This window comes from Oryza sativa, chromosome 5, assembly GCF_034140825.1.
Source record: "Oryza sativa Japonica Group chromosome 5, ASM3414082v1".
NCBI classification, from domain to species: domain Eukaryota; kingdom Viridiplantae; phylum Streptophyta; class Magnoliopsida; order Poales; family Poaceae; genus Oryza; species Oryza sativa.
In genome coordinates, this window is record NC_089039.1 from 15,279,241 (window position 1) to 15,297,137 (window position 17,897).

The following is a 17,897-nucleotide window of genomic DNA, read 5'->3' on the forward strand; positions in this document are numbered from 1 at the left end:
AAAAAAAATTATTTTTCATAAGCATATTTCAATCCAACAACCTATTCTCTTAATGACTTTCTCGGATTTAATGCTTGACTCTTCATTCTTCCACACAAGATTGGCTACATGGGCATCGATAAATATAAATATTAATGAATCGCTTATTTACGAGGTATAACTAGTAGCATGTTTAAATAGATGATAATAGAATTACTTATCCTTGATCTGTGTGACAAGATGAAATACGACTATCAAGTAGATGAAGGGAGTAGCATTTTCGAAGATTAATTAGTAATCCTAATCAGCGAATAACATAAAAAGTAAAGAAGAAATCTGTACTTACTTAGGTGATGGTGAAAACAACGTAGACACTTGATCCAACATAGACACACATAGACACGTGATATAACATAGACACACTATTAACCGTGGATCAGAATTGCGAGACTCCTCCGGATCCCATCGCGATCCGCACTCAGGGACAAAAAAAGGGGACACGCGCATCCCCTCGTTCCCTACAACTACCATGCCTCCTCTCTCTCTCTCTCGATGTCTCTGCCACTCCCCGCATCAACCGCAGCGCACCTTCTGCATGCTCTCCTCCCCATCGCCGTTGCGGTGCCTCGCCGACAGACATCACCCCCACTCATCCATCCATGGTGTCATCGTCGTGCGATCTTGGAGCGGCCGTGACCTCACGCACACGTCTCTCTCCATAGATTAGGGTTGAGGGTTCCCGGGTGGGCGGCTGGCTGAAGCAGCAAACCAGCAACGAGGTACTGCGGCAAGCCGGCGATAACGAGCAAGCGGAGGCGAGCGCAGGCTTGCAGCAGCAGCCGGGCGCGGGCGTCGAGCAGGCGCTGAGGTAGAGGCAGGTGGCGGGGACCCAGCGAGCAGCAGGAGGAGGCAGAGCAGGTGAGGGCATGAGGCATCGGGTGACTGGGCAACGAGACCGCCCGCGCTGACAGCCGAGCAGCTAGCAGATCAGGCGGCGAACAACAGCAGCTAGCAGAACATGGTGAATCAGTAGTTAATTAGTCACTGAATGGCTGAATTAGTCATGGTCTTGCACTCTTGTCATATTGCTATTTTCTCTATAATGCTATGCTTACTCACTGTTTATATGTAATTTATTGAAGTTAAACAAGAATATCAATATGAGATGATAGGGATTTACAAGAATTGAGCCTCATGCTCCATAGTTTTGATTTATCAATTTGCAATGGAGAAGAAAACAACATTGTTAGATTATTGTAAAGCAATTCAAGTGGCAACATTTGATCAATGACAGCGCAAATTATTCTGATTAAGTTTGTGTATATTATTGATCATGAGAAGTACGTGAAAATTTTCAATTCCCGGGAAGCATAGGCCCAGGAGGAATCAAGTGGGAGTTCAGGGACATGCAACTGAGAATCTGCTGAGGTTTTCTCTGACATGATACGGTAAGATTGCCTTTCTTTGATGTTCTGATGAAAATGGAGAAGTTTTGTGCCACACATAGATCTGTTCTTGTGTTAGTTGGTACTCTCTTCAGCCAGTAAACTAGCAGAGACAACACTCCTCATTTTTTAAGGCCTCTAGTATTGTTGTGTTTATTTTTGTACACTTCTATGAATCTTTCTATGACTTGCAGTCAAGAAGATATGTAAAGTCTTCTTTTTCGAACGGTCAGACCGTTGCCGACGTTTTATATTAAGAAGAAGATATCCCATTTTGAGGAGAAAACGGGATTAAACCTTACAGTGCTCAGTTAATTAGGGAAAACTGAGCGAAAACCACAACTACAACACCACACCAACAGCTAACCTATCCTAAGCTACCACGACGGAGCCCGACACAAGGCATCGGCCAAGCTTGCCATTTGAGACGACACGGCAGTCTACGTATGTTATCGTTGCCAAGCTTGACACCCAAGTGACACAGCAGCTTCGACTTTAATGCGATGCTACCCCAACGCCAAAATGAACAAACAAGAACGACACCCACGAAGGACATCAACCCAAGCTACCAAGGAACCACTCCTACACACAGCTAGCATCAACAATCCTATAAAGAGATTGCAGTGTGTCATCGTTGCCAAGCTTCGTCGCCCCAGCAAAGCAACTCCGACTCTACCCCACAGTAACCAGATAAGAGTGATGAACACGCGCTGTAGCAAGGAACGAAGCCAAGGAAGTGAGGCCTCGTCAAACACCCTAGACCTGAAGAGCTTCGGGGACATTGCAGGAGTCCACCAAGGCTACCATTGCGCGCAGAGGGTTCTTGGTGTTATGAGGGGTTAACGCCAGGACGAGACCTCTAAGGAGGGGAACGGCGCCAAATGGCGTCGCCGTCGTCATGTCGGCCCATGGCCTGGCAAGGCTTTCGCCAGCGGTTTCCCATCAAAACCCCACACAACCATCCTGCACAAGATATGTAAAGTCTTCAATATATCTATCTGATTAGCACCTCAAGTTCAGACATTTCAGAATATCTACTAACTTTTACCTTTACCTCTTGGTAAATTTCAGAATGTTGTAATTCAGTTGGAATTTAGTTGAATTTCTAATGAAATACGCATGTTGCCCGATTCCATTTTTTCTTTTCTTGGTTATTACTGCTGTAGATGGTACCACTATTTGAACTGAGTGCAAGAAATGAGGTTGGTCCAGGGAATCGTGCAACGCATTGCATTGCCATCCGACGGTTGAAACATCTGACTGAAATCAATCAAAATTTGTGACGGCCCATCTACCTAATAGTTTTAACAGTGGTTTTACTCATTGATCGTGCGACATATATTCAACGATCGAAAACGATCTAATGAGTGGCATCCGACGGCTCCCCACCTCCTCATCCCAATCGCTCCCCCACGCCACTCCGGGTTGCGCCTCCACATATCACGCCTCTACGCCCGCCTGCGCCATCCAATTGCGCACCCTCCATCACGCCCCCTCCTCTCCCAGCCGAGGAATCGCCGCGATCTCGTTTCCCCGCCCTCTGTCATGCAACCCTCCCCCCTCTCCCCCATCCACCCGCTGCACCTCCGCCTATCTCACCGATCAGCGCAACCAACGACGACGATCTCCTCCGTGCCACCCCTCCGCTCATCGCACCGATTTGCGCCGCCGCCGCCAACGATCTCCTCCATGCCACCACCTATCCAAGCCGTCGGAACACCGGCCCACACCTTCGCCGCCACCTATCTCCACCTGGCCGCCTGCCTCTGCGTCGCCAGTTCATCGTCGGCCAAAGTCGCCGGGCTCGTCGTCGCCAAGCCGGTCAAGCCCGCTGCCTCCTCTACCAACGTGCTGCTACGCATCAAGCGCCACCGCGGCCAATCTAAATCCCATCCGCCACCAATAGGAGGTACAGAAACCCTCCTCCCCACCCCTCCCCAGAACCCTCCAGTGCCATGTCACGAACAGATGTGATGCAATGCATGACATGATCTGCATTTTTTATCACCGAAATTGATGTTAGATTATTTCAGTTTCACTCTGTATGTTACTCTGATTATTTTCTGAATAAGCTGATAAGTATACTGTGCCACCTATGAGAAAATAAATTATTGTCTGTATGTGCGATAAAAAAATAGTTATTATCTGCACGTGTGAGAAAAAGATAGCAGGCCTGATCTTAAGTCAAGCTAGGAAAATTGCTAACTGTCTCACCATTAGTGCAGAGTGTTTGAGCTGCAACTAATTCTTGAAGTACGGTGATTCTCAGACCATGGAGCTAAACTAATAAAGAACCGAACTCTAATTGTGAGTACCTGTTTAATTTTTGTCTGTAGATACAAATTTGTTCGGAAGTGACTGAAAGAGACATAAAATTCAAAATAAAAATGAATCTGTTCTTGTTGATATATTTTCCTCTATTGTACTATAGCATCCATTAGTGACCTAGAGGTCACTCAAGTCAGTTTTACGTTAAAATGAAATAGTATATAGTGTTGCTGGTTCAGCTGATGTCATCAGTATTTTATTTTCTTAAGCTCTCTTGCTGATTTGGTTTCATTTCATTTAGGTCGATACTGTGCTAAATTTGTTCCAAATCAAAATTAGATCTTCCCCATCACCACCACTCTCATCAGTCTCGTCCTGCTCTCTGCTCTCTCCAAGGTGAGTATTGGAAACCTTGTCCTATGGTTATTTCAGAAATGGAGAATTTCGCTCAGCTGATGAATTATCCCTTGATCATGGCCATTATAAATGAAATAAATACTTAATTGCACTATCTACATTATATAGCTTCTACAATTGGATTATGTTTTTCTGAATTTCCATTATGACAAAAATGGTATGCCAGTATAAGGGTATGTATAAAGGTAGAGTCTAATATGAGTTCTCTATATTAATTAATGGCACTAGAGATTATCGTCCTACAATAGTAGAGACAATAAGATTTCTAAACCATTAATGCACTAAATATTTTTTTAGTATACTTCTTTTCTTTTCTACACCCACATGCAACAAACTTTTTCTACACCCACATGCAACAAACTTTCCATTAATAAGTGTTAAGAGTCGACTCTGAGCTGTTATCATACGTAGCAACGTTGTTTCTCATTCCTTCCCTCTCTTTCTTCCACGTCACCAAATTTACTTGCATAATAACGAAGAGAGCCCGTTATTAGACACCATTGTACGTGCCCTAGCTAAATGCTTTCTGTTTCAGTAGAAGAAACAGATAATGATTAGGATGGGTGCAATGGTTATGTGTGCTTTTTGCTAAACGTCTGAGGGTTGCAACAATAGCAATTCTTGGCTCATACTTTTTCCCCACAATATACCAAACTGTTAATATAGCAGGACAGATTCATTTGTTTTGAGTTCTAATCATTGAATTGTACTTGAATAGTTTATACCACTGAAAAATTAAGCTAGAAAATTAAGGTAGGGGCATGAATGATAAGTAATTGTGAGTTGTGAATTGAGGCGGTGAAGTGGAGACCATCAGATTTATTTTGGTCCTTTATACTTTTAAGATTGTCGTGCATCTGTGATCAGTTTCCGGCGTTCTATATCATGGTTAAATATGCTATGGGTCTTTGATCTGTTAGTAATCCGACTATCCGAGACATGGCACATTGCCACACATCCTATGCTGTGTTCTATATGCCATCAATGAGCACTGTGGATATAGTATTCTGGAAACTGCTTTGTGATTTTCACTTCTATATATGTGTGATATCTATACTGTTTCGTTTAGTTCTCTCCAGTTGCATTATTTGTTGCGGGCACAAAATAAAGCATTTGATACATATATAGAATATACCACGTAGGTAAATAACTATCATAATGTTTAGCTTTTGCGATACACTTAAAGAAATTCTCATGCGCTGCTAGGAATGTTGCTTTCGTACTCATTTTATTGCTCCATCAATAGATGTTGCAAAAATTGTTGACTTAGTTTATAAAATAAGTAATTGTATTATAAAATATAATATAATATTTAAAATGATCAATGCTAGTCGGGATTGACCTTAAAAGCTGACAAATGTAGTGCTCCATTTTTCGAGGCTCACATGAAGAGATGTACTGAGACAAGCTCCTAAGTTAGCTACCTTGGGTTAGACAAATAAATTTATTGGTTCAAACAAGTTTCTAGAAGAAAACTTACGTGCCAAGAACCGAATTTGTGACAATTATTTGACACAACATGTTAATATCCTCAGTCCAGACCATGCCACAAGCATGACTTTGCTGAAGTATTAGGCAATAACAGTTTTTTTGTTATATCTCATATTTAGTTTATTCTTAAATGCTGGAATTAACGGATTAGGGTCTAATACATAGTGTTTTGCTTTATTGGTCCAGTATGATAAGGATATAGCTTCCAAAGACCCGTACTGGTATAAAAATCTAGAAAAAGTCAACCATTGGGATAATATTAAAAAACAGTACTATATAAGAATAAAGTATAGCCAGCTTATCGATTTGCATTACGCAACTTTATAGTGGATATTTGACCAGCTACTAACAAACCCCGCAAGGTCTATTTTTTATGGAACTTCAGGCTTGCACCTAATCCAGTAGAAGCTTATATGATGTATAATAGTTGTTTAAAACATGAACAAAAGAAGTCAATATTTGGTAGATTATAAAAATTTACCGAAAACTGTAAGACCAGGCAATGCTTTTCTATTGCTTCGTTAGTTTTCTGAACCGTTTGGATGTTTTAATACATGAACTTACGTATGGACATGTGGAAGCAATCACGATCTAGTGGTTTATCCTTCTTTAGTACTAAGTAAAGTTTTCTAAGACTCAATTTAATGTTGTGCGGGGATGAACATTGCACTCATATGTTTCCACCAATCAATAAAAAAATAGGCTAGTGCCTGTTCAATCTATAGGGTGGATATACCATATAGAAGTTTCCTACTCAAGTGTTTAAGAAAATTTATTTGTTGGATGTAGCGGAAAAGGCCGCCTATCAACTCCTGTAAACTCATCGTAGAAACCACAGTGAGGGAACTATATTTGTGTTAATCCATTCATCTACCCATAAAATTTCAAAGGTGAATTTTAAATTACTTTTTGCGAACGAGAGTTATGGCATGTATCTTTTATGGAAAAATGCATACCTCGTGTTCAGGAGGCTGACCTCTCTATAGAGATGATTATAAACACATTAAAGTGGACCCAAACACACAATTACACCAGCAATGTCTGAAAAAAAAGTCAGTCAGTATATGATCGACAACACAATTCAAAATTTTTTAGCAATATAAGATGCAATTATTAAAAACATACACACAAACGTCTTATTACGATGTTCTAGAAATGCAAGTCACTAAATTTTTTGAGTTGTTTGGGGTACAGAGCAAACTACGATGCTAGAATATATGACTTGGCTATAGTATCTCTAGAGAAAAAATAGCCATAATACCTTTTTATTATTCGGAAATCGAGTTCCCATGAATCAGATTGGAGATAAACACCATACGTGGTATATTTCCATCATTCGATCAAAATATTGTTAAACCTTCTTGCATATTCTCCACTGTTCTCCACTGATAGTTACTTCCATTTTATTGCATATTTAGTCGATGATAGTATGTAATCATATGCACAACTTGTGCGTGCAAGACCCGCTGTGTGTGCAAGACCCGTTGTGCATAGGTAAGTTCAGTTTATTGAATTGGTTGAACTGAAAGTAATAAATTTTTTTTGTTGTGTGATTGACTGCTTGTTTGTTTCAAAATGTTCAAGTACTTCGACAATGTCGAGTTTGATGATTCCAGGGTAAACAAAACATTTAGTGTTATTGTCGTGGTAGATGTCAAGTTTCGTTCCGAAGCTGATGGTGACAAGCAACGCTTCATATTGATGGATACTGTCGTAAGTTCCTTTTCCTTTTTCAATATGGAAAAGTATAAAAAAAATAAATACGTTTACCTGGAATCATCAAACTCAACATAGTCGAAGTACTTAAACATTTTGAAACAAACAATCAGTCAATCATACAATAGAAAAAAAAATTACTTTCAGTTCAACTAATTCAATAAATTTAACTTACCTATGCACAACGGGTTTTACCAGCACAACAAGTCTTGCACACAAGTTGTGGATATGATTACATACTACCATCGACTAAATATGCTATATGATTGGTACACTTGTAGGGCTTGGAAATGGAAGAAATTATAAGTGGAGAATATTCAACAAGACTTAACAATATTTTGATTGAACGACAAAAATATACCATACATGGTGTTTATTTCTAGCCTAATTCATGGGAACTCAATTTTTGAGCAATAAAAAGGGATTATGACTATTTTTTCACTAGATATACTATAGCTCTATCATCTAATGTATCGCTACAGTTTTCTCTATTCCCCAAACAACTCACAAAAATTAGTGACTTGCATTGTCAAAACATCGTCATAAGATGTTTATGGGCAAGTTTTTAGTAATTGCAGCTCATATTTTTGGAAAAATATTGAATTGTGTTGTTGGTAATATATTGGCTGACGTTTTTTGCAGACATTGTTGGTCTAATTGTGTATTTGGGTCCACTTCAACACGTTTATAATCGCCTCTATAGAGAGGTCACCCTCCTGAACACGAGGTATGTATTTTTCCATAAAACATGCATGCCTTAACTCATTCATTCATAAAAAGTAATTGTTTGTTCACCACTGAAATTTTATGGGTAGATGAATGAATTATCACAAATATAGTTCCCTCTAGGTTTATACAATGAGTTGTGATCTATCTTGTTTTTGCTTGTGTTCTTCAATTCAGATGTAGGGATTAGCCTTTGCAGTGAGGTCAACCGGGCAACGCATGGTTGATAACCAAAGGAGACGTGGTGCTCCAGTTGCAAGTTTTGGATCATGTTGATCCGAAGCCGAATCATGTGTGTCATGTTTCCACCAAATCAAGAGGTATCAATACCTATCGGAACATCAGGACCTAATTCCTCATCAATAGGCGGCCTTTTCGGCTGCATCCAACAAATAAATCTGCCAAAACCCTAGAGTAAGCGACTTCTATATGATGTATCCTCCATATACTTCAAACATGCACTAACCTATTTTCTTATTGATTGATAAGAACATATGGGAGAAAAGTTCATAGTCGCACACCATTAAATTGAGTCTCAGAACACTTCAGTCAGTACTAAAGAAGGATGAACCATTGGACCATGATTGCTTCAACATGTCTATACGTAAGTTCATGTATGAAAGCATCCAGACGGTTCAGAAAACCAATGAAGCAATAACAAAGCATTGCCTGAACATACAATTTTGAGTAGGTTTTTATAATCTACCCAATATTGACTTCTTTTACTCATGCTTTAAATAATTATTATACATCATGTAGACTACTACTACTGGATTTGGTGTAAGCCCAAAGTTCCATAAAAAAAGACCTTGCGGAGTCAGTTGGTAGCTGGTAAAAAATCCGCTATAAAGTTACATAATGCAAATCGGTAAGCTGGCTATAGTTTATTCTTATATAGTCGTGTTTTTTTTATTATCTTGACGGTTCACTTTTTATATATTCTTGTACTAGTGCGTGTCGTTGGAAGCTATATCACGGTTATACTGGACTAAGAAAGCAAGACACTCTATGTACTAAACCTTAATCCGTTAACTCCAACATATAAGAATAACCCAAATACGAGATATACCAAACAACTGTTAACCATTGTAGACTACTTCAGCAAAGCCATGCTTGTGGCATGTCCTGGTTCAAGCTGTACCGAGGACATCAACTTGTGGCGTAAAATAATTGTTTCAAATCCAGTTGTAGACACATAAGTTTTCTTCTAGAAACTTGTTCGAACCAATAAATTTATCTGTCTAACATAAGGTAGCTAACTATTCAAATTTCTTAGCAGACTGGAAAAATGAAGCAATACATTTGCTGGCTTTAACGTCATTCCCGACTAGCATTGATCATTTAGAATATTATATTATATTTTATAATATAGTTATTTATTTTATTAACAAATGTATTTGCAGAACGGTTACGAGCTAAGGCAACAATTTGTGCTATTTTCTTCAAAAAAAAATACAATTGATGTAGCAACAAAATGAGTAAGAAAGCAACATTTCAAGCGGCGCACGAGAATTTCTTAAGTGTGTCGCTAAACATTAGGATAGTTATTTACCTACATGGTATATATTCTATGTATGTATCAAATGCTTTATTTTGTGCCCACAATAAATAATGGAATAACTCTATTTTTCAACATATTTTTAAGCATATATTGCTCTCGTATATTGTATACTGAATTGATTATATATAATGAATTCTTGTAAGATTTCTTGTGCCCACACAATATCATATTATATTGTACCAATTCATCAAATAAGACTCGGTTCTACCAATTTAGTAATACATCAAATTAGATTTGATTTTTACCGATTTGAGGTTCTCGAGGTGTCAAACTATCAAACGGTTGTTTTTTCCGTATAATGCAGGCCGTATAATGCTCCTAATAAGGCATCAAATATAATGTTGTCTCAAATTCCCAACCTCCTATTCTGTTCAGTCTCTTAGCTTTGTTCCTTTCTCTATTTGTGTCTGCTCTGTTTGGTATTAGACCTGTTCCCCCCCCCTCTCCCTTGACTTTTGGCCAGGCCTCAGTGCACCTTTTTTTTTCTTTATAGTCTGATGCATTTCTGTTAATGGAAATGGAGGGCGCTTTGCCCTTTGACAAAAAATAAATCCCCAACCTCCCCCGTCAGCCACCACCACCATCCCCTACCGCTGCCTGCGCAGAACCCCGTCTGCCACCTTCGGCTGCATGTGCGGGAGGTGTGCATGGCCTTTATTAGAACTCCGTCCGTCACGACTTACCTTCTTCTCGGCCTCCTGGGACAACACGCTCAAGCTCTGGTCCCCCAATCGTCCCGCCTCTGTCCATACTTTCCACGACCACGAGTACTGCGTCCACACCGCCACGTGGTCGATGCACCACCAAGACGTCCAGTCCGGTGTCCAGTGACTGCACCGCGCGCGACTGGGATGTGCCCGAGACAGCGCGAACCCTGGTCATCCCAGTGCAGAAACACAAGGTGTTCTCGCTCAATAGGGACAAGTACGACCCGTCTTTCCTCGCCACCGGCTCTGTTGACAAGTTGATCTACCTCTGGGATGTCCAATTGGCTGGTTCGATGAGTGAGGAACGAGAAGTGGGTGGACGCCAGCCGCCATCGACAAGCGTTGACGCAAGGCCGACGACGTTCCCAACAGCGGCGGTGAATGACAACCGACATATCTGCAAGTCCAGCTAAATGGATTGAGACTATGTCACCGTGTTTCCGGCGTAGCATCATCAGAAAAAGAGTGAAACAAAGAGATGCGAGGGAGGTGGGCAAGTCAGCTGATTCGGCCCAGCCGAATTAGGCACGTCTCCAAGTATCCCATCAATTTTAGTGAGTTCTCTCACATGGTTTTCTCCAATTTTCATCAAATAAAACATATATGCATATAGATCAAAGAGCAGGAAATTAATCTACCACCAGATCAAGAGCAGTATCAAATCTACCGCTAGCAAAGCATCCATAATATGATGAATTACAAGAAAATATAATCAATCTATAAAAATATATAGATTGAATACCTTAATATATACATGTCCGGATGTATCTATGAATTATTAGTAAATTGGTTCAAAAACCACTCTTACTAATTACCGTGAGTAGTATCCTGGATGAAGATAAGGCACGCCTGCATTGCATGCGTGTGTACGTCGGCCAGTCAACCCCAAGTCCAAGCGCGTGGCTCTGTTCTTGGTCGCATATAGCTGTAAGCGATCAAATAACAATCAAATTTAATCAATCTGTTAGCAAGCATGAGGAATTAAGGCTAAATCCCTCATACATCGATGCATGGGGTGATTGATTGGCCTGATGCCTTGGCAGCGACTACTTCCCCTCGCGCGGTTGACAGGACGGAGACCAAGTACAAGTCGAGGCCGGCAGCAACTCTTGACGACTCGTCCTCGACTCCTGGTACTCAGCACGCATGCACACTTGCATGCGCGTAGCCGCTCGGATCGGATCTCCAAGAAGTTTTGTTCGGGACGCGAGGGGACGCCGGCCTGATCTCGCAAAACAAAGTAGGACAAACAATAGTTCAATCTGTAGTTAAGGAATTAATCTAAAAATACAACATAAGAAGCTTAGAAGTCAGTCAAGTCACACCCTACCCCTTATATATAGGAGTCCTAGAAGAAGATAGATCTTATCTCTACTCCGATTCACATTGACCCATAAGAAGCTTATCTTCTAGAGATTTGTTTCACATCGTATACATCCCAACCGAGACAGCCACACAGTGATTAATCTAAGCCAAAAGACAGTACAGGTTGGAGACAGCATACAAATAATTTTGACCATCGTATACATACAAAACATCTCAATTCTAATACGCCAATGATCTAGACACAATACATATGCATAAAATTCGCATGATATGGATAACAATATATTACAAATACTCATCAGAAAGATAAGAGAGAATGAGATAGCAGGCTTGAATAATCTTGAAGATAACGGAGATACCTGATGGCCTGGTTGCTCTGCCTGGTCGAGTGCGTACAGTCGCTGTCCATCTCCATTCGTGTATATACAGAGAGATACATTTCAGAGAATGAAAGTCTGGCTTTTGGAAAGCGAGATTAGGGGAAAGCGTGATATTTGGAAAGTGAGATTAGAGGATTTCGAGCGTGATTAGGAGATTTGGACCGCGATTAGGTGATTTGGAGCGCCTGGTTTTTTGTACTTTGCCGCCGGACCCCCGTCCGTGGGCATTTTTTATCATTGGGAAAAGTACACCGAAGGTCCCTTGTCATCGAGTTACAAAATCGTCCCCCAACCACAAAATATCGGAGGTCCCTCAACTAACAAAACCGTTCGCTTGAGCTCAGCGTGGGCCCCACGTGTCAGGCTGCCACATCATCTCCCTCCCCCCTCTCTCTCACTCTTCTCTCTCTGCCACATCTCTATCTCACTCTTCTCTCCTCTCACTCGCTGCAGGGCGGGCGCGGCCGCCAGGGGGCACCGGCGAGGTGGGCGGTGGCGGCGATGGGGGTGGGGATGAGAACGGCGGGGGAAGGGGAGGGGAGCGAGTCAAGGGCGGTGGGGGAGACCTCGTCGGCAGCGAGGCGGCGGAGGGGCAACGACGAGGAGAGGAGGGCGTCGGCGGCCCCCACACCCGCAACCACCCAGCACGCGCCGCCAATGCCCGGCGGTCCCTCGCGCGCCTCGACCCGCCACGGCAGAGGGGCGACGGCGAGGAGAGGAGGGCCGGCGCCGCGGGCGCGTCTGGCGGCCAGCAGGGGAGGAGGGCCGGCGTGGCGGGCGCGGTCGGCGGCCGACAGGAGGGAGCGCGGCGGAGAGGATTGCCGGCGCGACGGGCGGCGGTCGGCGGCCGACGAGGGAGGAGCACAGCTGAGAGGACGCCTCTCTACTCCGCCTGTGCCCGGAGCCGCCGCCGAAGATGAGGGCGAGTGGCACGGAGTCGTCGGCGCCGCCGTTCCCTATCCGCCGCCGCCTCTTGGCCACCGCGCTCGCCCACCGACGCCGCTTCTCCTCAGCCACACTCGCCCACCGAAGCCGCCGCTCCGCCATTGCGCTCGCCCGCCGACGCTGCCGCTCCGCTTGCTCTGGCCGCCTTCGGGGACGAGGCCGGCAGATTCAGATCGAACGGCAGCAGCGAGCAACGGGGGGCGGGGGCCTCGTCGCCGGCGCCCGAGGCACTGTCCTCGTAGAGCACGGAGGAACGGGAGCTGCGACTGGGGGAGCGAGGAGACCGCCGTCGTCATCCACGGCAGCGGGCACGCCAGCGGGTGGAGAGGCGACGGAGGCCGGCGGAGTGGGAGGGCGGGCGCAGGAGGACGAGGCGGAGGCGGACGGCACCGATAGGGAGCGCGACGGGAGAGCGAGGCCGCCGCCGCCATGGCTGTACATCTGTCGCCCGCGCCGTCGGCGGCTGCGGTGGCGGCGTGGGGGCGGCCCTTCTACTCCCACGTCGTCGCTGCCGCTGTGTCGCCCGTCGCCCATCACCGGCCGTCCGACCTCCTCCTCTCCCGCCTCGCCCCGCCGGCTGGCTTGCCGGGACAGCTCGAGAACGGCGAGGGCGGCGTGGAGATGGGGCAGGGGTCGTTGGCTGCAACCCCGGCACGGCGGCCTGTTCACGCGTCGCAGCTGCCGTCGCCCTCAGCCCCGTCACGCCGCTCGTGGCCGACCCCTTCAAGCGGTCACCGGCGTCGGCGTCAACGGAGGAGGAGGCCGTGGCCATCACACTCGCGCAGAGAAGAGAAGAGTGAGAGAGAGAAAGAGGAGGAAGGGAGAGATGATGTGGCAGCCTGACACATGGAACTCATGTGGGGCCCACGCTGACTCACCCGCTACGTCAGACAAAACCGGGTCCAAAACCATCAGAGGACCTCACGCGAACGGTTTTGTTAGTTGAGGGACCTCCGATATCTGGTTTTGCGGTTGGGGGACGATTTTGTAACTCGATGACAAGTTGTTAAGGGACCTTCGGTGTACTTTTCCCTTTTTTATCCTACATCGTTCAGTCATTTTTTTCGCCAGATTGCATGGGCCTGCCAGCGTTACACTACACCCGATCGAAATCTTCCAAAAATTCAAATCCAAAAAGATACACATAGAAAGTGACTAACAAATCATAAATTCCCCTTAGAAAAGTACTCTATCCGTTTTCTAAATATTTAACACTGTTGACTTTTCAGCACATATTTAACTATTCGTCTTATTCAAAAACTTTTTTTTTGAAATATGTAAAACTATATGTATACATATAAGTATATTTAACAATGAATCAAATGATAGAAAATTTATTAATAATTACTTAAAAAATTTTAATAAAATGAACATTCAAATATATTTTAGAAAGTCCTGGCGTAAACAGAGGAAGTATAATCTTGCCTTGGACAGATCAGGACTCCCCTGAGCCAAAATCTAATATCTGAAGTCCGGACATATCAGGGCTTCACCGATCAAATAAAAGCAAAGCAACTCCAACTACAGAGGAGAGAAACGAAAAACGAAACGAATTTCTGGAACCTGCAAGGCCTCTGGAGCGGAGCTTCTCCTGGACCGCGGATGTTAGGGGCTCGGACGGAGGATTGAAGATTTGAAGGGGGCGGCAGGGAGGGATGAGGACGTGGGGAGATGCGACACCAAGGAACGAGGAGGAGATCACCTGGGTGACGCCGAAAATATAGGAGATAGGAAATTTAGGGCGTCGAGAGGTGTGAGGTGGAGACGATCATCAACATTGGATTTTATACAGATGATGTCCTGGACTGTTCCATTAGCAATGAAAGAATAAAATAATAAGTGATGAGTGAAACCATTTATTGAAATATAGATAAATGATCTCGACCATTCCATGAGTAATAAAAGTGAAATAACGAGTGATTAGTGAAATCATTTGTTGAACTATAGCGATACATATACATATACGGATTTGCTATACTACTGTCGACAGTTAACAAAGGGTGAAAACTTTCAAATTTTAAGCCGTCTAATATGGTTTGAGATTTATGCTGATGAAGGCAGTTAACAAAGGGTGAAAACTTTCAAATTTTAAGCCGTCTAATATGCTTTGAGATTTGTGCTGGTGAAGGAAAACGGGAAAAAAAATAGATGTGTGCAGCAGGATCGAACCCAACACCTACAACTTGGAGGTTTGTTCAACTAACCAGTTGCTCCATCATGCTTTTTTTAGCAACACTCGAGTTATATATCAGTTACATGTCAGTTACATAGTAGTTACAATTTAATTATATAGTAGTTACATTTGAAAGTTTTTCATCCAAAAACTGTCGACAGTTGTATAGCTACTCCCTACATATATATATATACACACGCAAAGGTATTAGGAAAAAATAAATATTATTAGTACTCTAATTTAGATTTGTATATAAGAAATTTATCTTCAGGAGTTTTGTGTCATAACAAAACTCGTTCCTAAATGTTAAAGTAGGGTAACACCTACAAACTTTTAAATATAGTTGACCCCCTCAAGAGATTTTTAGTTACTCCGGTTTTGTGTTTCATGGAGGATGAGACTACGATCTCAATATTGTTAAGGTGTGGATTACTTGCTTTGATGCTTCTCTCGTGCTTTCTATTGCCTTCTATACTCCTGCACCATTGTGGCTTGCCCCTACAAGGTGGGGTTTAGGTTGTGACATTAAACCTATTCTGCAACGGCCCCAAACTCTTATTTTCTATCTGCATTCCGCTATGAGGTATAGGCCCTTCTCTTGTATCTGGTGACATAAGGGATACACGGAGTTGTTCGGCCATCCCCTAGTTGTGGACGTGTCAGAGATGCAAACTATGTTTTGTATCACCAACCATGCGAAGATCTCGCACTTCCGCGATGACCAGGGTTTTCAGATGAAGTCATCAAAATCAGACTTTGTTGAGCATAGGAATTGCGCACTATAAGCCGACACTGTTGTGTACTCACCGTGGTTTGTTAGCTTCAAAGTGATCATGTTCTCTTCATTCTCGGTGAGGTGCACGTTCTGGATGGACCTCCTTACGACAACGAGTTGGGTGAATAGTCCAGTTGTCCAGCCGACGCTAGTTGGTATGTAAGCAATTGTTTGGATGGAGCTGTATTGCCAAAATCTAGCTGTTATTAGGGCCTGTTTGGTACAGCTCCAACTCCTAAATTTAGTTTCAGGAGTTGGGTCTGGAGTGGAGTTGTGGAGCTGCATAAACCCAGCTCCACAACTCTAGTTCATTTTGTGTGAGAGCTCCACCCAGCTCCACTCCCAGTTTTGGTGGAGCTGGAACTGTTTGGCTGAGCTCCAGCTCTTGGAGGGCCGGAGCTGGAGCTGGAGCTGTGCCAAACAGGCCCTTAGTAAAAATCAACAAAATTGCTAAAAAAAATTATCACAAGTTTTTTGGGTTAAAAACTTTCAAATGTAACTATAGTATAATTGTAGTGTAACTAAATGTAATAACTACACTATATAATTACAATGTAACTAACTATAATGTAACTATACTTACAGAACAATATTGTAATCTCTATATAATTAAATTTAGATATAAAGTTGCACGTATTTTTTAATACTTCAATATAATTTATATTTTAGTTATAGTATTATAAGTAACTATTCACAGTATTAGTTACTACACTCCTAGAGGAAAGTAACTCTGAAAAAATAGAACTATTCTTTCATGTTGTTAGAAGTAACTTTATAGCTGGACAGAAGTAACTTTTCATGGTATTCGAAGTAATCTCTATATACGATTGCAGGGTCCGATCCCTGGCTTCACATTGGGCCACGTGGCACAAGCGGGATCTTGGGTTACTGTTGACAGAAAACACGAGGCCTAGGAAATCTGCTTAACTCCAGTGCAGGTCCAAAACTCGCCTTCGGACGTGTGAGCGTGCCAGTTGATTTGATCCTGCAATCAACAAGAAATAAAGACAAAAGAACCGTGGTTAAACCTATAAATGATAGCCGATCGGCCAGGTGCCGATGACGTATCATTCGTATCTGAGCCGATGTCATCTGTGCATCGATCGGCAGTCATGAATAAGTAAAGAAGGACCAAATCTACTCGATCGGCTATTGATATTAACGATATATACTCCTTATATCGATATATACTTAAATCAAATGATTGGGATAGATCGGTCATCATGCCAAGACAGTATAAACCACTTTGATCGAAATATATATCAATAACAGGACTATATATGTTGATAACGTAGCCGATCAGATAGATCTAGCATGTATCGGCTAATACTCTGATACTACTCTATATCAGGATATTAAAGCAAGAATAACATACCAAACAAGAGCTTAACAAATTTCGATATGACAATATCTTGATATAAAGGACAGATTTAACTTGTCAGCGAATCAAATAGAATAAGTATAGTTAAATCAGATACGATCGGCTGAAACTCCGATGCTATTCTAATCGGCAACTAGATGGCAGGCTAGAGATCAATATTCTAAGCACGACTTAATAGATCAGACTCAATTGATGCAGCATTAAGTATGAAAAGAAGAACAATATCTAGACAATAAATCCGCTAGAAGATTCATAGAATGGTAGATATCTTATATAATCTAGATCAACATCAAGATCTAACCTAATCGGCTGTCTTCTGCATACAGATGTCGGCCGATAATAGATTAGATAATCGATATTGCTGAAGATTATATAAGATATATGATAACTTGACGAATTATACAAATAAGATTAGAGTGTCATGAAGATGAAAGCACTAATCCTAAGAACACGATCCGTCATAACGAATTTTACCTCTTGTTGAAGATCGAAACCGATGTAGCTCAACCCGAAAGTAAGAACTCGTCGAAATAAAAGCGAAAGGTGGCGATGCGCCGGAATTGTATTGAATGTCTGTTGAATCTTTTTTACATAAGGCTCGGGGTCT

At 42.7% G+C, this 17,897-nt stretch overlaps 2 long non-coding RNA genes across 2 annotated transcripts; one reads left to right on the top strand and one right to left on the bottom strand.

Annotated features, from left to right (window-relative positions):
• The first annotated feature begins 2,971 nt into the window (after nt 1-2,971).
• LOC107281062 (uncharacterized) lies at nt 2,972-8,805 on the top strand. Its single transcript, XR_003242230.2, has 6 exons — nt 2,972-3,333; nt 3,650-3,731; nt 3,994-4,088; nt 7,959-8,043; nt 8,220-8,456; nt 8,532-8,805. It is a non-coding gene; the product is annotated as an uncharacterized lncRNA (long non-coding RNA).
• A 2,121-nt stretch (nt 8,806-10,926) lies between these two features.
• On the bottom strand, nt 10,927-12,134 carry LOC136356435 (uncharacterized). The gene is made up of 3 exons (XR_010741240.1): nt 11,996-12,134; nt 11,313-11,532; nt 10,927-11,235 (listed from the first exon to the last, which is right to left on the bottom strand). It is a non-coding gene; the product is annotated as an uncharacterized lncRNA (long non-coding RNA).
• Nucleotides 12,135-17,897: the final 5,763 nt, after the last annotated feature.